We start from the raw sequence: 23,201 nt of genomic DNA on the forward strand, positions 1-23,201 counted from the left end.
GATAGACATTTAGAGCCCTGAAATGACAGGAAAGCAAGAATCCAAAGAGGTAGGAAGAATTAGGTTTGCCCTTGGAGCATGCACCTATCTTATAGCCTGGAAATCAATTTTAGTGAGCAAAATAAAAGGGACATATACCAGGGTCAGAAATTGCTGAAGGGATCCCATGTATAAACCCCCAAGATGCAATAATGTTAAGAAGTAAATAGGATGGGCATGGTGGTGCACTTAGCAATCCCGCACTCAGAAAGTAGGAGAGCAGCAGGATCTCTGTGACAACCTGGTCTATATAGCAGAGTTCTAAGTAAGCTGGGACTACATGGAGAACCTATCTCAAAGAAGGAGGAGGAAGAGAAAGAGGAGGAGGAGGAAGAACTAGCAAAGTATGGCACCCCCCCCAAGAATGCCTAACTGCAAGCTGAGTGTGGTGGCACATGCCTTTAATCCCAGCACTCTACTGAGAAGGCAGAGGCAAGCAAGGCCAGCCTGGTCTATATAGTGAGTTCCAAACCAGCTGTAGCTACAGGGAGACCCTGTCTCAAGTAAGAGAAGATGCATGGCAAGCTTTCCTTTAAAGAGTCATGGGCTGTCACTGACACAGTGTAGCCCCCAAAATTCTATTTCAACGATTTCACTTTGAATGACTTTAAAATGTGTCATTGTCCATTTTTCTGTTGCTATAATAAAATACCTGAAGTTGGATACTTATAAAGAGATTTATCTAGTTCACAGCTTTGGAGGCTGGAAATTCAAGATTCAATGGCTGCCACGTTCTGCCTCTGGTGAGGCCATTTTGGCTGAGTTAAGCATAGTAGAGGAAAAGAGAGGGGAAGGGCTATGTATAGAAGAGACCAAGTGTATGGGTGGCTTTACTTTACAGCAGCCTATTCTTATGAGACCAAGCTCAGTAAGAACATGTTAATTCTTTTTGGAGGGCGCACCCCTAATGACCTAATTACCTCCCCACTGGGCTCTATCTTTTAAAGGTTCCAATGTTGCCCACTACCACCAATGTAAAGACCATGTTTCCAACACATGAACCTTTGAGGAATACACTCAGGCCATACTGAAAGCAGAATGGTAGTACCCCAGATACTGCCAAGAAATCATTCCAAGTCCTCTCTGAACAAGTATTGTTTAAATATAGGCCTCAAAAATGTTTCAAGGCTGGGGAGATGGCTCAGTCTGTAAAGGGATTGTTGCACACATATGAGAACCTGAATTTGGATCCCAAGAAGGCACGTAAAAATTCTACACATTGTAGAATATTCCCACAATCCCAGCACTGGGGAGGTGAAGACAGGATTGTTGGGGCTTTCTAGCCAGTCAGAATAGCCAAATTGGTGAACCCTGGGATCAGTGAGAGATCCTTTCTCAGAAAATAAGGTGAAGAGCAATTGAGGAAGACATTCATCATCAACCTCTGGCCTCCACACATGCAACACAAACATATGCATATACCACACACACATACACACACACACAAAAAAAACACAACTATCTCAAAGATAATATTTGAATGACCAGACACTCAAAATACCACAAAACTTTTAAGGGAGAATGTTTCCATGAGCAAGAAACAGAAAATTTTTGTGAAATCACATTCACAAAAGTTGTAAGTATCAGAATCACCGAAAAAAGGCCATAAACGTGTTTAGTCTTTCTAGACACAAGAATCTGACAAAAGAAAGAGATTTCTAAAACTTGAAGATGTTTAAAAAAAAAGGAAGAAAGAAGTTCTGACCTTTAATTAGTAATTTCAATGAAAAAGTACTAAAGGAATAAATGGTCCTAATTTTAATGTTTTCAGTACCAATAGATGATGCGTAATCATCACAGGTAAAATATATATACCTATGTCAACTAAACACTAGCGAGACGTAAAAACAACTTGAAAGTGAATAAATAGTACTGAAACCACAGTATGTGCATGAAATGCAGCCCAACAAAGGTTTGTTAGCTGAATTATTTTACAGTTTTGTTGATCAATTTTCAATGTTTAGGGGTTTATGGGTATTTTCCAATCTTCATATAAAAATAGCATTGGAACACAGGTAAAAATTTTAAGGGAAAATAATAATGCTTCAAGCCTGTGGTAGTCTGAATGAGAATGTCCCCCACAGGCTCCAAGTATTCAGACATTTTGTCCCAGTTGGTGGTGTTGTTTTAGGAGGTCTTAGAAAGTGTGGCCATAGGGCTAGAGAGATGTCTCAGCAGTTAAGAGCACTGACTGCTCTAACAGAAGACCCGAGTTCAATTCCCAGCACCCATATGGCAGTTAACAACCATCCAAAACTCCAGTTCCAGGGGAATCTGATGCCTTCTGACCTCCAAAGGCATTGCATGACACAGGTGCACTTACACACATGCAGGCAATACACTCATACACATAAAATAAAAATAAATAAAATATTTTTTAAAAAGGTGTGACCATGCTGGAGGAAGAATGTCACTCAGAGGGGGTGGCGGAGCCTTAGGGAATTCTTAAGCCTTGCCAGATCTCCAGTCACTCTCTGCTTCCTGTGACTGCTTCAAGATGTGAGTAACCCTCTTTCTACCATCCCTGATGCCATGCTTCCCTGCCATGATAGACTCTTGCCTCATTGGAACTGTAAGCTAAATAAACTCTTCCTTCTAAAAGATCACTGTGTTTTATCACGGCCACAGAAAAGTAACTAATACAAGGCCTTATGAAAATAGCATAATTATAACCAGCTAGAGTAGCACAGAAGCCATCTCTTTCTTTCTTGGTTGCAATGATTGGTGGGTAAATATATTGATTCATCTGAAGCTGAAGAGAAATTCAAATTTCCCATACCAGGATTCAAACATTGGAGTCCACTTGTTTTTATAAAGTAAGTTTTATTAGAATACAGCTATGCTTGCTCATTTACATGTTCTTTGGTTGCTTTTTACCATGAAGACAATTAAATAGTGACACCATACACTGCATTGCTCACAAATTCGAAAATAGTCACTATTTTGTCCTTTACAGAAAAAGTTATTACAAGATAGTCTCCCTGGAAAGTATCAGGTTGAGTAAACTAGTGATTGTGCCTTTTCCTCAAATTCCCGTGTGAAAACATCACTTCCTATAAGATGTGATTACATTGTTTGGGGCAAAAAAAAAAAAAAACATTAAAGGAATTATGAAATAATACAACTACCTTTCCAGAATCAATTAATTGAATAGTTCTTATGCATAGCAAGTCTGTGCATAATTAGAAAACTAGCACATGGTTTACATCTTGTATTATATTTGTTAGCTTCCTTTGTGGCACCAAAATACTTGATAACACCTTGAAGAGAGAAATTGTTTGCTTTGGATCATGGTTTTGTTGGGTCAGTCCATGGTTGCTTGTCCCCATAAGCTTGGGAGAGTATCATGGCGGTGGGGGTATGTGGCAGGAAAAGAGTTGGGGGTGGGGAATAGAGACCCTGTATAGCCTTCAAAGACACTCTCCCAGTAGCCTCTTTTCTCTAGCCAGGCCCCACCTCCCAAAGTTTTCACCACCTGCTAAAACAGTGCCACTAGCTGGGGAACAAGTATTCAAAATATGAGCGTGTGGGGGACATTTCATACTCAAACCATAATGTTAGATATAGTTAAAAAAGAGAATTTGCAAACAGAATATAGAGCTAAAGAAATTACTCTGGGCTTTTTGAGCACAGATGTTTCCCCAGCTCACTAGCCCACTCCCATCCTCTAGAGTGCTTTCCCTTTCTTAAACTGTCTCTATTTCTATTTTTTTAAAGCAATCATTTTTTATGTGTATGAGTATATTGTCTACATGTGTGTAGTTGCACCCATGTCGTGCAATGCCCACAGAGTCAGAAGAGGGTATTGGATTCCCCAAGAACTGGAACTTCCAGGTGGCTGTTAGCCACCATGTGGGTGCTGGGAATCGAACCCAGGTCCTCTACAAGAGCAGCCAGTGCTCTTAACTGCTGAGCTATCTTCCCAGCCCTCTATTTCTATTTTTTTTTTAAAAGGAAAGAAAAGAAATTACTCTGAAAAGAGCTCCCAGGAATGGAAATGTAGAAATGCTTTACGGAATAGAGAGAAAACCTATAATGCTTCTCTTTGAAATTCCAGAGGAAAACTACCAATATTCAGAGAAGAGGTTATCATCAAAGAAATAATAGCTGATGCAAAAGAAGATTCTTTGATGAGTGGTGACTGGCATACTTGTCTGTAAATATAAGAGTTCATATTTACCATATAGTAAGAAATTGTGTTTTTCTATGGACATGACAGCCTTAGAGTTTTCTCTAAGATCTATGACCTCTTCAGCCCTGAGCATTTGGCTATGTTTACAGTACCACATATGAGTTCCCTCCCATTGAGTGGGCTTTAAGTCCAACTAGGTAGCTGTTGATCACCCCCAAGATAAAAGTGTCATACTGCACCAATGTAGTTTGTTGTGCCAGTCATTGTTGTGGTTATTAGGCTTTAAAGCTGTGGTTGTACCATTGACTGATGTTCTCCCCTAGCAGCTTCCATAGTGTCCTTCAAAACTATAATAGTTAGTCTTCCTAGTGGATGAATGTACACTGAGGGAAGTCTGAGTATACTACCTTGACTCAATAGGCCTTAACACAAATGACAGAATGCATGAAATCTGGCGGTGGGGCCTATAGTGGAGTGCGGATGGGGAAGGAGGTATAAAGATGATTAAGCTGTTTTGTATGAAATGCAGAAAAATTCAATTAAAAATATACATAAAAAAGAAACAATAACTGAGACTTTTCTGAAATTAATGAGAGACTATTAGCCCTGAGTGCAGGAAACATGATCCATAAAAAGAAACATGTTCACTTACCATTAAAAGGGGGAAGAGAGATAGAGAAATGAAAATATGTAAAGCAACCAGAGAAAAAGGAGTGTCTACAAAGAAAATGCGTTTATTTTACAACTGACTTCTCAAAAACCAATGGACATGGTGTCTATAGTACTGAGGGTCAGCACTGTCCAGCCTAGAATTCTGTCCCTAATGAAACTATCTTTCAGAAATAAGAATAAAATGGCATCACTGGCAGATAAACAAAACTGGGAGAGAGTATTAATTACTTCTTTCATCACTCTGACAGTATCCCTTACAGAGGCAACTTAACAGAGGAAGAATTGGTTTGGGCTCATGGCTGCAGGGACTACAATCCATAACCCATCATGCAGGGCAGGTCCTGGCAGAGCAGCTTGCTCCAGGGAAGCAGAAGTCTGTAGCTGCTACCTCTCACATACTGGTGGATCAGGAAGTAGAAAACTAGAACCAGGAACAGGACCTGACAATCCCCTTCAAAGCTCACCCCCTGTAACCCACTTCTGTTAACCAGACATATGTCCTAAAGGTTCCACAGTCTTGGGTCTGGAGAGGTGGCTCAGGGGTAAAGAGCACTTGCTGTTCATCCAGAGGATCCAGGTTCGGCTCCCAGCACCCGACATAGCATCTCTGTCATCCTCTTCCAGCCTTCACTACACACATACCAGTAAACATACCAGACATCAGAGCACTTGTACAAATAAAAATAAATCTTTTTTTCAAAAAAGAAAATGGGGGGGGGGATTCTACAGTCTTCCAAAACTGCAGCACCAGCTAGGGACCAAAACATGACTCTATGAGGGACAATTCACATTCAAACCATAAGACAGTTTACCTCTAACAGAGCCTCACTATAAGAACCTTTAAATGAACATATCAGGAAGTATATACATCCCAGAAATGCAAGAACAATGAGCAAAGAAAACGAACTGACGATGTGGCCAATCCAAATGAATGCTCACTGTATAATACAATAGCATCTTATGTGTTAATTTGCAAAATACAAGTCAGGGTAAAATTATAAAAGTGAGGGTCAGATTTTTTTAATATCCAACATTGGTTTTTTTTAGGAAGAAGAAGCATAACAAGGTCAAGTGTGGTGTCACACACTTGTAACCCTAGCACTTGGGACACAGACACAGGAGGATAGCTGCAAGTCCAAGGCCAGCCTAGTCTACATAGCAACTTCTATGCCAACCAGGGCTACAGAGCAAAACTCTGTCCTGAAAAGAAGAAAAAAAAAGGAGAGGGAGGAGTGATATTGACTGATGATCAATCTTAGATTTTGCTAAGTTAAATATATGGAAAATATTCTAAGACATAAACTGAGGGTGGGGGAAAATATTTAACTTCCCAAACTGGTAGACCAGAAGAGGGAAGAGGTTGGGGGAAGAAGGAAATGGGAAGGGAGGGGAGCAACCAAATCCAATTAAACCTCTCTATATAAGTAAAGACCCCCTCATGAGTCCAATTTTAATGGAGACATTTTTTTTTAGAAAATTAACAAAAATGTAAGCTCCATCTAGTTATTATCAGGCAATTTTTATAAGACAATTATTAAATTTTAACTGGTAACATGGCATGGGAGCTATGAATAGTAAGGGCCTATCAAGTGGAAATAGCTACACTGTTTAAGGAGAGGGTGTTGCCCTTGCTAAACAAGTACGTATTTGGGAGACCCTATAGTTCTTCAATCACTGGTAGGTGGCAGCAAGCTTTTGTGAGAAAGCAGAATGTTCACACTGTAGACTGACCTTCGGAAAAGAACAAAACACTAAGGTTTCCTGCTGCCTAGGTCTGGTCAGGCAATGCAGCGTTGCACATCTCTTCCATCCACTTCCTGCCCCAATCCACACCTGCTGTACTGGCCCCTGTAGGAGTGGAACATTTGGAGAAAGACCACTTGACCAGCGTCCTGAAAATGGAGTGAAAGATGCTTCTGTCTGTCCCCAGGCACTCCACAAAAGAATCCCAATGTTCAGCTGGGCTTACCACTATCCAAGGTGGTGTTTCCTAGGCAATCTTGGAGCTAAGTGTGGCCACGTAACTGAACTCTGCTGAATGAAGTGTAAGCAAAATGTTGGGTAGGATATCTTGAAGGATATTCAAGGTTCTTTGAAAGGGAGAGGCAGATCCTTCCTCTGCTCATTTCTTCTTGTGCTTGGACCATGATGTGACCATTGGGGCTCTAGAAGCTTCCCCTGAGGACCACATTCATGGGATAATGAGCAGTGAAGCAGGTGGTTTGTTCTGGTAACTGCATGAAACTGCCCCATCCCTGAATTGCCTGACTCGTCTACGTAAGAGAGAAATAAACTTCTATTTTGCACTGTTCCTGCATTTACATGCAAGCAAACTCAATTCTCACTGCTGCAAGTCCTCACATCCTCTGGACCAGCACATATTTAAATCAAAAGTGTGTCTTTCTCATGGGTACTTCTGTGAGTTTCTGGTGACTCCTTTGCTGAGTACCTCTGACTCAAATCCCTGGGATGTGATGATACACTCGAGTTTTCTGTTTCCACTGTCCTACCCCATCACTTTTGGGAATTCATTCCCCTGCTTCTGGAGGCAGAATTTCCTGAGCTCTACATCACCCTGCAAGGCTACATCTAGTCCACAGGAAGGACACACACACAGATCATATGCACAAATCACTCCACTGCACTTGACAGGAGGAAGCCTTATCCCATCTGCTCTCCTTCACATCACCACCAGAGCATCTCACTGGTGTGCATGCCAGCCCACCCGGCCTAGGAAACACAGAGCCTGCTGTCCATGAGGCCTCTTTGCATCAGCCTCTGTAGGCCCCCTCTGGAGTGACAGAACATCACAGCCCCCACAGTCTTTTTCACATAAGTCCCCCATACAAACCCCATTTGCCACCTTTTATACTATGTTTGTAAGGGGGATTTTCATGGACTGTGAAGTTGGTGTTCTGCTATTTCCTCTGAAAAAAAAAATCTCCATTTTGGTCTTTCTCACAACTTATTTTAATACCTGCTCTCTGGTGTATGTTAAGGTGTTAGTCAAATTTCCCAATTCAACAGCCTGTCTCTTATGCAATAAATTACACCACATCTGTGGCGAGACTCTAAAGAAAACCAAGGAAACAGTTAATCCTATTGGGAGATCAGTTACTCCTGCAGTGACGGAGCAGGAGAAAGGAAGGAACTGTGACCAGAAGCACATGCCAGGGGCTTGAAAGAGAAAGTTCTGGATGCTTATGAATACTGACTTTATTAGTGTAATTGAACACATACAGGCATGTTATATATAGACATACATATTCATAACTCATTATTTTCAAAATAAAGAAGTCAGGCATGATGGTACATTCCTTTATCCCAGCACTCAGGAGGCAGAAGCAGGCAGATCGGTGTGAGATCAAGGCCAAATCATCTGCATGGTGAGTTCCAGGCTGGCTAGGACCAGAGGGAGACCCCCATCTCAAAATAATAATAATAATAATAATAATAATAATAATGATGATGATGATGAAGAAACAAAAATAAATAATAATGATAATGATAAAGACACAATACAATACTGAAACTCTATAGCCAAACAACCTGGAAATATTACTTCTCTGAGAATTAGGCTGTGGACTCAACAGCATGGAGGAAGCTGGTCAAAAAAAGAAAAAAGAACTGCTAAGTTGGTTGAGAGCTTTCCTGAAAGGACATGGGTATTGTTCTGGGGGACTCGTGAGTGTTTTCTGGTTCTGGGGCACAGGAAATAATGTTAACAAGGCTGATATGCTTAATCGTCTGGAGGGAGAGAAACAAACGTTAGACTTGATCCTTGGTACCTTGTTGGCAGGAAAAACATGAGGAGCCTTTGACGGACAGGCTCCAGTGAGTCTAACCCCAGGCAGACTCACCTGGCTGCACCAGCTCTAGGGACATGTGACAATTTTCTGGATTCTTTCTGTAGTGATTTTGAAATTGCCAAAACAACCCTCAGATTCTGACCCAGGTCCTTGTGGAACTCGTCTATGGGAGAAGGCAGTGCTGCTGGATTGGGTCTCATCGGTTTTGTTATGAAAGCAATATTAATTAGCCTTGTTATAACTAAGAGCGATACAAGCTAATATTTTAATGTGCTTATTCCACCTGATCCTGACAACGTTAGTCCTATCTGCAGCAGAGCATTTAAATGATGAAGGCAACGAAATGCCAAGACTCGAATGCCGAGTTAACCTTGAACAAGCCGTTCTACCTCTTTGGACCTCAGTTTCCCCACTGTGAAAAGGAGATGATGGCAGAACCTATTGCAAGGGGGGGGTGTTGTGAAGATTAAACGGTTCATAATTCTATAGCACTGATATCCTTCCTGGCACACGGTAAGCACGACATAAATACTTTCTATTGCCCACACTTCACAGACAAAAGAACTGGGGCCAGAGTGGTAAAGTAACTTGTCTCAGTTTTATAGTTAGTAAATGACATCTGGTCTAAGCTTCAAGCCTCATATTCTTATGCACCATGCTGTATAAACTGAAAGGTGTTGTCAAGGGACGTTAACCCATGCATCTTCTGGGTCCTCCTCAATCTCTGGTTAGATGGCTCATGCAGCACTGGTAAGTGCCCTTGAAGGCTGCAAAAAAGGGAGATGCTGGACTTTTTGACATGGAAGCCCAGTTCTCCAGCTGAGGCCTGATGCAGCCCAGCTGCAGCCAGCACTGTTTGGGATTGCTGCTGACAGCTGTCGCTGCCCATTTGATTGGCTACTGAACTCTGAGATTCTCCAAGGCTCCACTGGGGCTTTGCATCAGTGTGCCCCAGTTCCCAGCAATCCATTCATTAACAAATACAAAATGCAAATTCTTCTGTAACCCTAGATAAACTGAATTGATATGGACCCTGCTGTCTTCAGCTGGCTCTAGGCAGCAATCTTGCCTTCAAAACCTTTCCAATCTCCCCAGGTTAATAATACACCACATGTAAAGGGCCTGGGAAGTGGGACATGGTCCCCTCATCATGCACTGCCAAGAGTCTCCACAGCCCTGTGGAAAATACAGGTGAACTGGCCAAGCTCCAGCTCCATTTCCACCCCTGGTACCCATGAGGGCCACGGTGAGCCACACTTCCTCTGAGCTTCAACATCTGTTACTGAGGCAGAAAATTCAGACTAGCTGATCCGTGAATGCCCTTCCATTCTTTGATCTTTATGCTCATATTTTAATTCAGAGACAAATCTCTTTTCAATCTGACCATATTCAAAATCAACTCAAAATAAATTTTCACTTTAGGGAGATACACACACTGATTTTCATAATTCATAAATGGAAAGCAATCCTTCCATTTGTAACTATGACAGGATATAGGCATTTTCAAAAATCCCAGCATGCACTCCTGGGACCACAGAGAGGGAAAACCTATTAGCCTGATAACCAGACATTACATGAAACTCATGGTTTAAAAGCTTTTCTCTCAGAAAGTAATAAGGAATAAGCTGGGCCCGTTCCTTATCTGTTTCAGACCCATCATATTATGTGTGCATGTGTGTGTGTGTGTGTGTGTGTGTGTGTGTGTACCTGTACACAAGTATGCTCACAGAAAACCACAGATTTTCTCAGAACTTTAAATGACAAACGAGAACGAGATATGTTGACACAAGTCTACAATCCCAGCACTCAGGGGAGAGCCAGGAAGATCGGGAGCTCAATGTCATCCTTGGCTACATAGCAAGTCTGAGGCCAGCCTGGGCTATGTAAGACCCTAACAATAAATACACACATACATACATACATACATACATACATACATACATACATAAATCAGGGAAAATGGCCCATTAAGTGAAACGCTTATCATACAAGTATAAGGACTGGAGTTCGGATCCCCAGAAAGCATGTAAAAGCCAGGTGGGTGTAGCAGCTACCTATAACCCATCTCAAGGGAGGCAGAGACAGGAAGCCCCCAGAGCAAGCTAGTTAGCCAGACTAGCTGAAACACTGAGCTCCAGGTTCAGAGAGAGACCCTGCCTCAATACGTAAGGGGAAGAGCAACTGAGAACTACAATGTCAACCTTGGGCCTCCACTCACATATGCACACGTGTTCATTTGCATACAAACACATGTGCTCACACACATGCAAATGAACATATACATGTGCACACATACCATACACACACAAAAATAAAAAAAATTAAAGTAGTGCTGGGAAAATGGCTCAGCAATTAAGAGCACTGGTCGCTCTTGCAGAGGACCTGAGTTCAATTCCCAGCACCCACATGGCAGCTAACAACTGTCCTAACTCCAGTTCCAGAGACTCCGACACCCTCTTCTAACCTCCACAGGTACTGCATGACATAGGTGCACTCACATATATGCAAGCAATACACTCATATACATAAAACAAAATTTTTAAAAATTAAGGTAAATAAATAGTAAAAAGATAGCCAGGGATATAGTTCAATGGCAAAGTGTTTGCCAAGCACGCACAAAGTCCTGGGTTCGGTCCCCTGGACTGCAGAAAGAGAGAGAGAAGAGAAGGAAGATCAGCACACTGCTGTTCTCATCAGGGAAGAGACAAAAGGGGAGCCCACAATCCAGCAGACTGAGGTATGTGTCACTGGTAATGACTGCGCTATTATTCTGAATGATAATGCCAGGCTTGCACTGAACACTTTGCCTAATTAGACTTCACACAAGGGAAAAAAATCCTTTAATATTTAACAAGTATAATGGTGTAATCAATGTACACAAATCAGGCCTGATAAGAAGCATTGCTTATTAAAGAGAAAGACAAATGGCTATGGGAAAGGTATAATCATTAAATGTAAAAGTCTCACAGGCTCCAACTGTGAGCTCCAGCCACATACTTTAGAACTCCCGCTTCACCCACAGAAACCCCATGCATTATTTAGCCCGGTCCTCTTGCTCTGTCGACTACATGTACACCCACACCATAGATTTAATAAAATAACTTGGTTCAAAGAGAATGTCTTCACTGTTTTTCAAAGCTGTCTTTTCTAAGCCTCTTTTGCTGATCTCAGAATCCCAGAGAGTCAAGATGTCCAACATCTCACTTATAATCACTTCAGTTAGGTAATTAATCCCCCTTTTTATTACCTTCAAGAACACTTACTATGTTGGAAGCCTTCCTGACTCCATTAAATCCAGCCTGCCACAAGATGATGAATACACAATTTGCTTATAGGTAACTCTTAAGAAAACATACAGTACACAAGAAAATGGGGGAAGGAGGCATATTTACAACTGCACATAGTGGTAAAGATTCTGAAGCATGGCTTTTCTGCTTGGTTTACCCAAGGTCAGATACAGGATCCCAGACAGCCATTCACCCATTAATGAACACAGTTTCTTACCAACCCTGCAGACTATGAAATTGCTGCATTTGTTCATCTCACACATATTTATAGAAAACCTACTGTGCCTACATACCGGTTATCCTGGCCATAGTCTTTGGAGTGTGTCAAAAGAATGTGTAAACTGAGGCCTGTAGAAGACCCAGGTTCAATTCCCAGCACTTACATGTCAGCTAAGGCTAACAACTATCTGTAACTCCAGTTCCAGGGGATCCAACACCCTCTTCTGACCTCCACAGGCATTGCATGACACAGGTGCACTTACATACATGCAGGTAATACACTGATACACATAAACTAAAGATAATTTATAAAATTTTTAAAAAGAATATATGAACTATAGTCCCAGTGACTCTAGGACTCCAGTGGCTCTAGGACAGCTAAATCCAATGAGGACATAAAAGCAGCAGAAGTGTCCACCACTATGTAGCCTGGCTGGTTGGTTCGTTCTGTTCTGTTTTTGACAGAGTCTCGTGTAGCCTAGGATCACCTTGAATTCACTCTGTAGCTAAAAATGACCTTGAGTTACTAATACTCTTGCCTCTACCTCCCAAGTGCTAGTATTAAGAGGCATGCACCAATATATACAGCTTTATTCAGTGCAGGGGGTTAAACTTGGGCTTCAGGCCCTTCAAGTATTTTACCAACTGAGCTACATTCCCTGCCCTTAACTCATCGTGTTTTCACTTGATATGTGCGGGTATCAGAACATCCTTAAAACTGAGAGATTTGAGCTGGCAGATGTGTTCATATCTTGGTTCGGCCTGTCACCATCATCAGATCCAACCATCAGAAACAGTTCCCCAAATGTTAAATCAATTTATAAAAGAGGTGTTTCAAATAGTATTCTAGTTATAATAAATTTCTCTGATCCTTCAGCTATGTCTATAATTTCAGGAGAAAAGTAAAACCTGTCTTTAATTAAAGACGTAATTATTCAACTCCCCAAAAAGCCACAATCATACACATGCCCACATTTATCTCCCTTTCCATAAGTGCAATCTCATTTTTGTCCACAAACAACTCTTCAGAACTATTCTTACAAAATATTTCCAGAAAAAATCATGGATTTGCAATGCAGATAACAGAGGATTTCACATGTTAACCCACTAACTAAAAGTACAGATGAAGTTGAAATCATTTAGAATCAACTTGATTCCTTTCCATTTTGTGTGTGTTTGTATGTATATGTGTGTGTGTTACATGTGTATGTGTTTGTGTGAGCATGTACCTACAGCTGCCACACACATGTGAAGCCCAGAGGTTGATACCAGTTTTCTTCCTCTATTGCTTTCTTTCGTATTTTTTGAGACAGACTCTTTCATTGAACCTGGAGCTCACTAAGTTAGCTAGACTGGCTGAGCTCCAGGGATCTGTCTGTCTCCATACCTTCACTCCAACCACCCAGTCTGGGGTTACAGACACCCATACCTGGGATGTATGTGGATACTGGGGATCCAAACTCATGCCTTCATGATTGCACAACAAGCACTTCACTAAATGAGATGTCGCTGAAGCGTCTCATTTCCATTTCTAATATCGAAAGATCAACAGGGAATGAAAACAGATCCCCATGTCCTTGACATAGGGACTGAGGGCTTAAAATCCCCAGGGGAGGCATTTTATATGGCATGATATTGTAGCCCCCCCTTCGTTGTATTTCCCTCCTCTGAACTCCTAAGGCCAGACCCTTGTTTGTTCATCTACATAACATAGCATCAAGCACAAAGTCAAGCACACAGTAGGAATCCGTAACTAGATGCTGAACAACTTGAGAGCAGTTAGCTGTGTAGGTGATGTTATTGTAGGGGCACCTAGAGTTACCGCTAACCAGCCACCACACTCAAATGTTGCCTACCCAACAATAACAAGTATGATAAAAACAGATCATCTGGATTCTGTTCCTAACAATGCCCTGCCACTACCTGGTCAAGTCATCTAAAATAAGTCCTTTCATCTCCTGGCCTTTGCTCATGAGCACTAACACTCTGCAAATGATCTCAAATGAGCTAAGACTTCTGTAACATACTGACAGTAGTCCAATGATCTCAGAAATATCTTTACTGCTGTAGATAGTTTTGCTAACCAATGGTCTTCTCATTGCTTCTAGGTACAAGAAGGCTATTATGAACTCCCCAAATCCTCTGGGAACAAAACCACTCTTTCATGTATAATTTGGCCACTGCAAACATTTCTAACTCATGTGAATTAATTGAATGAACAAGGCTATTCCACTCATTCCCTGACTATAATTCCTTGGTGATGAAGAGTAGCCATAATCCCTGGCCATTTCACGCTGCCATATCACTGACCCCAAGAATAGGAACAATCCTTATGGCGAATTGGGCCTCCCATGTGCTTTCAGGCCAGGCCCAGCCAGTGCCACAGGCTAAAGACACACTTCCTAGTGCTTTCTGGCAATCACTCTCACAAAGCATCCACATCCACCTTCCACCTGTACCTCCCTAGGAAAAAATACAAATGCCATATGGTTACCCCTTGGCCACCAATAAAATTCGCCATTTTGAAAAGATGGGAGAAAGACGCAGTCCTGGATCTCAATGGATAAAAAAGCTCTACATTTGGCTCATGAGGTCACTGAATGACAAACTAAGTACATGAGTTTGTGAAAGGCACCCAGGGTGTTCCAAGTTACTTATGTTCACAGAAGTTAAGGAAAACTGCTATCTTTTGGAGATTAATTGAAGTAATCAAGGGACATTAGGAATCCATTGCTTATCAGAAAGTCTTGGCCACTATCTCAGTGCCTTCAGTTGAAAACAACCTGCATAAAGGTACTAGGGTGGTTAATCTTTGACGGTCAACTTGACAGAATTTAGAATCTATCATCTTGGAAACATTCCCCTTGGTGTGTCTTTGAGGGTGTTTCCAGAAAGGTTTAAATGGGCAGGGAAGACCACTAAATGTGGTCAGTACCATTCCATGTGCTGAGGTCCCAAACTGAAAAAAGGAGAAAGCAGTCTGAGCACCAGCATGTGTCAGTCCTTGCTTCCTGACTGTGGATACAAGGCGACTGGAGACCTCATGCTCCTGCCTCTCTGATGGAGCATACCCTCAAATTGTGGGCAAAAGTAAACCTTCCTTCCTTGAGTTGCTTTCCTCTGGTGTTTTGTCACAGTAACAAGAAAAGTTACTGACATAGGCACCCAGCATGGTTTCCTGAGATTCTTTTCCATCCGATCACCTTATCAAAGAGACATGTGCTCAGTGGAAATCCAAAGACATATTGGGTAATAATAATCTAAGAACTTACAACAGTAAGAAAACTATCCAAGAGTGGAACTTAGAGATTCAAGGTCCATTCTCGTTCTAATCTGTCAAGTTCTCCTCCAAAAAGAAAAGAGAAAATAGTTCTTTTCTCTTCCATGTATGAAGTACTTACCATGTGGAACACATACACCATCTCAATTAAGTAGCAACCCCCCAAATGAAAACTATGATGAAAACATGATTCATATTCTAGATGAGAAACTGGGAACTAAAACATTAGCTCACTCAGTATCGCACGAAGAAACAGTACAGTTCAAACTTTGGTCAGCTCACTCCACTTCTCAAGTCATTTACCTCGGGGGCTGCTAGTTCCCACATTTTCTGACTACCAGAGGCTCTGTGTGTCTTCATTATAAGACCCATGTGAACTAGCTTGAATTTCATTCCAAGGACTATTCCTCTTTTCACAAAGCTCTCTTTCTGTTGTGTTTTTAAAACATGCTAGTAGATTTCATTTTAATACACTCTATTAATTCCATAAAATGGGCTTTTGAGAATTGCTCTAAACAAACTGTTCTCCAACTCAATCCTGTTTTCAATTTTGTGTGTATATGTGTGCTTTTTTAAAAACTGACTCAAGCTTCTCTCGCACCTGGACAGGTTCTGTTTGCTTATTCACAGAAGGGCCAGCTTATGCTATGCACAGTCACATAATAAATAATGACTCAAGGCCTCCTGCTCCCTGAGAGAGATGTTCCTGAACTGTAATGATTTTGTAAAACCCACATTCCCACCCCACCACAAACAGCATCTACTCTACACACCAAACAAGGCCATTCATTATCATAAAACCACCAGGCACATCTTGGTTAAAACCCACCCTGGTCTACAACACAGCCCACTATACAGGCTGTGCCAACAAGACCCACCCAGAAGTCCCTGTGGTTCTGGCTCCCTGCCACACAGTGAAACAGACATGGGTGTCTTTAACCAGATCCCAAACTGGAAAAAAAAAAAAAAGCAGGAGGCTCCTTTCTCCTGTGATACCAGCTAACCCTTGAAATCTCAAGCGGGAACCTGCAGACTGATAATAATTTTGACTTAGCTCCTTGCTGGCAGAGGATGCACCACCTTCAGAAAAGCCCTGCAGTCAGACAGAGCCCAGTGAGCTGGAAGTGTCTAACAGGCAATGCACCAAACCAGGTGGTACAGAAGGGCTACAGTTCTCCTCTGAACTCCGCCACAGAGTCTGTCTGTAAGCTCTGTAACCTGAAATCCCCTCAACCTAACCCCAGGCCCCTCAAGAACAAGCTACTCAACGTGCCTGCCTTGCTGGTCCCCAAGATCCTGAACGTTTTCTGCTTAGTCCACCTCGACTTCATTTCCAACACATCCCAATTTTCCTGAATAGCTTTCTCCTTGCCCTCAAACCCAGACACCTACCCAAGGCACCAAGCTGCCAAGGACTAATGAAAATCAGCTTCATCCGGTCACCTCATGAGATAGGGACCCTGGGCTAATGCCAGCTCACAGATCACCCAACACCACTGCCAAGTTCGTCCCAGCTCTATGAGGGAGAACCAGAGAAGCGCATTTTTCAAGAGTCAGTCATACTCTACCTTGGAATTTAGATGTTTTTATAGAAGGAAGAGAAAGGAGACCATGAAAAGAGACAGATAGGAAGGAAAAAGAGGGAGGGGAGGGCACGGCCTTGGTTCCTGCCACTCCCGGGTGGCATGGCACTGTGTCTGTAGATCTCATTTAATTCTTGCAACAAGCCCCAAATGCTTTGTCCCCAAGTGTTCATACAAAATTCAAAGAAGGAAACTAAGTTTCAGGGATGGGGGACCCAAGCACCCCCAGCTGAGAAGTGGTACCAGCACTGCCCAGCTCCAAAGTTTAAAGCACATCCCTCTAACTGCACTGTCTCCCCATCTTTGTATTCCCTGAATTGATGAGTGGAAGGCTTTTACATAACAGGTGGGTGCATAAGCACTTTGTTCAATGAATTCATGAATGGCTGGCCCCAGACTTCACACCTTAACAATCTGCAACCCACACACTTGACTTATCCGAATATTCTACTTATAACCTCCCTGCAAAGTGCCTTGATACAAAGTTAAATGTTCCACAGCGATGTTGTTCTACGTTGCATTTTGAGCTACCAGAAAAAAACTGCGTACGTGAACCCATAAATAAAATGTGTGAAAGCAGACTCACTGGTAAACTGCATTTCTTATCTTACTCTATTGTGCCCAGAAATAGATACCAATACAATAACCTAACCAAAATGAACATCTTCATGTTTCACAGAACCCTCAGAACCCTAAGACAATTTCTCAGTTGCCAGTTCAATGAGTTTATGCTGCAGAAAACAGCAGGGGTAGGGCTGGGGGCATGGTTCAGCCAGTGAAGCATTTGCCTACCATGGAAGCATGAGGTAGTTTGAGCTCCATCACCTACACAGAAAGGAGGGTATCGTGGTGCATGCACACTTACAATCCCACTACTGAGGAGGCAGATGAACTCCTGGGACTGACTAGCCGGCCACCCTAGCCTAAACAGTGAGCTCCAGGTCTTAAAAAACAAGGTGAATGGTTCCTGAGAAACACCACCAGAGATTGACCTCTGGCCTACACAGGCACACATGCATCTGCACATATATATATACACACATACACACATACACGCACACATATGGAAAAAAATATCAGAGGTCTGGGCTGAAGCCAGACAGGTAGTTTAGGCCCAGGTCCACCACTGACTACCCAACCTTAGGCAAGTAACTGACCTCCTCGGCCTTAGCTTTCTCATCCATAAAGTACAGATAATGATAGTGCACATGACTGTGCAGATTAAATGGATACCTCATGTCCCATACTTAGTGTAGCACTTGCTATACAGTTAAGGGCAGCATAAGCATAGCCAATTTTATGATGGAAAGAGAAGCACTGCAGCGGAAAGTATAATGAAAAGTCTTCAGCCAAGTACTTGCCTTTGCAAGCATGGCTGTAGGGACTAAATCCAGTGAACCTTAGTCGCAGAGTACTGTGATTGCTAAAATGATCTACCCTGAAAACAACTGCGGCAATAATTATAATATGCTCCGGCAGAGATAGATGCATATGTATGTCTATAATTTACCGTGTGGTAGACATTCTTCCCAGCAATTCACACATGGCTCTACAGAATATGCCACACTGGAGAGCACAACAGGGGGTAAGCGGCTCCAAAGTCTAGTCTGCTGTCTGTCTACCAAGCTTAACTCTCTGGCCCAGGAAGGTCCACCACACAGGAAGGGGCGCACAGGAAGGGGCACACAGGAAGGGGTGCACAGGAAGGGGCGCACAGGAAGGGGCGCACAGGAAGGGGCGCACAGGAAGGGGCGCACAGGAAGGGGCGCACAGGAAGTGCTAACTTGTATAAGGGTAACTCATGGGCTGACAGCAGCCTCACTTAGATGAACTGACCTATATATTAGCAGTAACTAAGCTAGGTGTGGTGGAGCATGCTGGTAATCCCAGCACCCTGGAGGTTTGAAAATTCAAGGTGAATCACAAATTCAGGGTGAGCCAGGGCTGCACTATGAGACCCTTTCTAAAGAATACTTCAGCAAGTATTTAACAAAGAGCAGACAGGAGAAAGTCACTTGTTTGCTGTAGTTGTTGTTATGACAGAGTTTCCCTGTAGCCCCAGTTCACCTGAAACTCACTATGTAGACCAGGCTAGCCTCAATCCTCAATCTCATAAAGATCCACCTGCCTCTGCACCCCCAAGTGCTGGGATTAAAGGTATCTGCACCACCATATCCAGCCTCAGGGGAAAGTGACTTTTGAGGGTACTCAGGAGCAAAATTTCAGAAACAGAATGGATGGTGCTCACAAAGTCACCCATAAACACTGCTAAATTAAGCTGTGTGCTGGTGTCATGTGCCTTGGGAATGCGAAAATAAGGCTGCCCCTGGGGTCAGTATAAACAGACAGTTCACACCCTCCTGCTTCTCTTTTCTCCAGAATCAACTCAAATGTCCTTTGTGTGTGGAAATAAAACAAAGAAGCAGATGTGACCCTAGGATAACCAAATGTTTGTTTTGCATTGCTTAAAGACAACAGAAATCACCTGTGCAGCTTGTATTACGAGATTCAAAACACTACTGAAAATCCTACCCACAGCTGCCATTTTCATTTTCATGCAGGTGGTACTTCCCAAAAGTAGGTTCCTAAAAGGGACTTTCAGGTAGAAAGATGCTTTCACATCCTGCACCTCAGGCATCCATAATCTGTCAATTTAGGGCTCTCATCCAAAGTAAATCACCCTGTTCTGCATCAAGCTTTAAGTCTATCCTTCTGGTTGAGGTTCAGCTCAGCTTCAGTCTGGGAAGAGGAAGGGGAGGTCGGAAGGTGCCGAGTCCTGCCCTAGCTGGTGGCTGAAGCCTCTTCCGGTTCTAGAAAAGCATTCCTTTTGGCAAACAGGATCTGTATAATTCTCTGATATGCCAGAATCCTAAAAGCAATCCAAAGAATTTAGTTCAACCAGAGGAAAATGGTCATAAAAATTATCTATAGCCTTCACAAAAAAAGTAGTTCCTCTTATTTTGTTCCCTAGCCAAGAACTTGCTTAGACCTTCATAGAAAAACAACAGCGATCAGATAGCTTTGTTTCCAGACCACACCATGTGAAAATCAGAACTGGGAGTCTGAAATTGTTCTGTGTTTAGAATGTTCTGCTAAACAGAAAAGAAACCCCACGGGAACATTTAGGGGCCTGATGTACCTTCTCTTACCTTAGCTGACTTTCCTGGATGGAGCAAAGATACTGGGTTTGTCCCAGCAATTCAGTTTCACTAGAAACCTGAAAATATAGTGCTCTCTTATTCATTTGCAAACAATATGGCAATATTTGGGATAATGATGTCTGCTTACATATATTGCCAGTATGCCTCCTACCAAATAGCAAATTTTATCCAGCAAATAAAAACACTTTCAAATTGTTCAACAAATATTCTCAAGCCTGACTAACTTCACTTAAAAGAGAATTCAGAAGAGGGTTTTTCAAAACTCATACTTAGGCACAGTAAGGCTCCTGTCTCTAATCCCAGTACTTGGAAGCCGAAGGCAGTAGAATCATTGGAAGTTTGAGGCCAGCAGGGCTACACAGCGAGACCCAGCCTTGAAACACAAAAGAAAAGCAAGGACACAAAGAAAACCCTCATTGGAAGATATGTCCCTAAATGCATAGTAGAATGTGATAGAATACCTTTTAGATGTATTTACTTATTGCATGTGCCTGAATGTGTGTATGTGTACCATAAGCTTGCAGTCATGGAGGCCAGAAGAAAGTGTCAAATCCCTTTGAACTGGAATTACAAATGGCTGTGAGCCACCCAAGGTGTACGCTAGGAACCGAACTTGGGTCTTCCGCAAGAGCAGCAATTGTTCTTCACCACTGAACCATTTCTCCAGCCTCCAATGAAACATTTTTAAAGGTGAAATTTAATGCAGCCCCAAGAGGAGGAGGAAGAGAAGCTAGATAAAGTCCTGTGAAAAACAATTTATACTGCTTTAGTGATGCTAGTGCCCATTTAGGGGAAAAAGCTATTTAAAACATATTAAAGGATTAAGAGAAAAAAAAATGCTCCATCAAAGGCAGAGAGGGAGAGAAAAATAGAGACAGACAGACAGTGAAATACTACAACTAAATCATATATTGTTTTTAAGTTTAAAAAACTCTGTATTTGAATATTGTGATATATAAAGTAAAAGGCCCAATTCTTAAGTGTCTAATGTTATTCAAAAACCCTACTGAATACAGCAAAGAGGGCTTTCACTTATTTCTGAGGCTTTGGTAATTCTTGTCACACATGGTTGCCCTTTTTTGATAGTGTTCCATGCCCAGGACCCAGGAAGTTTAATTTCTCTGCTACATTAGCGGACTGAAGGATGGGAACAAATGACAGCGCAGGGTGATGCAGCGTGCAGAGGAGGCCCCTAGTGGCAGAGCCACTGCACTACCTTGGCTTCACACGTTTTCTAAGAACAGTTCATCACAAGGCCAAAATCAATAGGTAATAAAGTCTACCTGAGCTGGGCCTCTTTAGTACCTCTGTTGCCCCTAATGTATAGTAGGGCTATAATTTACAATCACAAGGGCCTTTCATCAGGAGCATAGAAAGAAGGATGTGACCTGAAGAATAACTTCATTACATTATGAATTTCAAATCACAAACATGTGGTACATGCTAAGTTGAAACTGCTTGCCAAGCTCAGGGTTGGATGGTACAGCCATGCAGAGATTATTGGTGCTTCTTTGAGGTGTAGTGCTGACTCATTCAGCACAAAACTGAGACAACATGAAGGCTGCCAAGTCCCCTTCATGATGATATTCTCAACAAAAGGAAACCCCTAAACTATTGTCTACCACCTTCCCCCAAAGTGCCAACCTCTAGGTTCAAACACCCATTCAGGGAAATGAGAGTCTTCCATGAACGATGGATGGATGGATGGATGGATGGATGGATGGATGGGTTGGTGGATGGATGGGTGGATGGATGGGTGGATGGATGGATGGATGGATGGATGGATGGATGGATGGGTTGGTGGATGCCTAGGTGGATAGGTGGAATACCACATAAAAGAAACAATTATAAATTCTGAGGGTTGAGGGCTGGGTGTAGTGGGACATGCCTTTAATCCCAGCATTCAGGAGGCAGAGGCAGGCAGATCTCTGTGAGATTGAGGCCAGCCTGGTCTACAAAATGAGTTCTAGGCCTGTTGGGGCTACAGGGAGACCCTATCTCAAAAAAAAAAGATTTAAAAAACCCCCACAGAACACGCAGAACTGAGAATTTAAAGGTATTTTTTAAAAACAAGAGATAACATTCACAAAGTATGTACTGTGCTCGTGGTATCAGGAGAAGAATGTTATTTCATTCTGCCAAACATCTACATAAAGTGAAGTGTGTTGCTGCCATTTTACAAATTAGAGCCCTGGTACTGGGAAGTGCAAGTGACTGGCCCAGGATCATGCAGTTAAATAGTGGGACAAACCACTTGGAGGCCAGCCATGCAGAGCACAATCTCACTTGGTGAAATGAAGTGGGTGAATCCACACATGGGTATTTTTCTTTGAAGTCCATTACTATGTTTCACAACTAGACACATGAGATTTGAAACAAAAAGATGAACAGAATCAAAGTATTTCTATTCATGATCTGAAGCAGCAGCCAGCACATCCTACCTTCTGTCATTGAGGCACCAGATTGTCCACTACAAAGTTCAAATTCAAGAATCCAGAAGAGTTGAAAAAAAATAGATACATTATTTTTTTTGAGACAGGGTCTCATTATGTATTCAGGCTGGGCTGGAACCTTCTATATAGATGGGCTGGCCTCCAACTCAGAGATCTGCCTGCCTCCTCCTCCTGGGTGCTGGGATTAAAGAGGAACACCACCACACCCAGTCAAAAATTGACTTTTAAGCACCCAATCCTCAGTATTCTCCCTCACATGCAGGCCCCATGCCACTCCCCAGGCTGCAGGTTGTACATGCCTGACTGGTAGTTCAATGCAGAGAAATGATCAAATATTTATTGGGTTCCTACAGTGGGTAGGGTTCTCTTGTTTTCCAGTAATTAGCATCTTCTGGGAGTTCAGTGCCTGATCCCTTATCAAAGTAATCACTCTTTGGTGTGTTCAAGCCATGTTTTATGTCAAGGGCATAAGTTAGCCTCTGACTTAACCTTCCATTTCCAAGTTTGAAAGACTTTTCTCCTAATTACCCACATGGCAGCGCCACACAGAGTTTATTCCATGTTCA

General features: G+C 42.4%; 1 protein-coding gene across 4 annotated transcripts in view; it reads right to left on the reverse strand.

Annotated features, from left to right (window-relative positions):
• Positions 1-23,201, reverse strand: part of Csgalnact1 (chondroitin sulfate N-acetylgalactosaminyltransferase 1) — a 353,381-nt gene that overhangs the window by 329,065 nt on the left and 1,115 nt on the right. The window lies entirely within an intron of this gene.

The sequence above is a fragment of the Nannospalax galili genome, unplaced genomic scaffold (assembly GCF_000622305.1).
Source record: "Nannospalax galili isolate Female #2095 unplaced genomic scaffold, S.galili_v1.0 scaffold291, whole genome shotgun sequence".
Lineage (NCBI taxonomy): Eukaryota > Metazoa > Chordata > Mammalia > Rodentia > Spalacidae > Nannospalax > Nannospalax galili.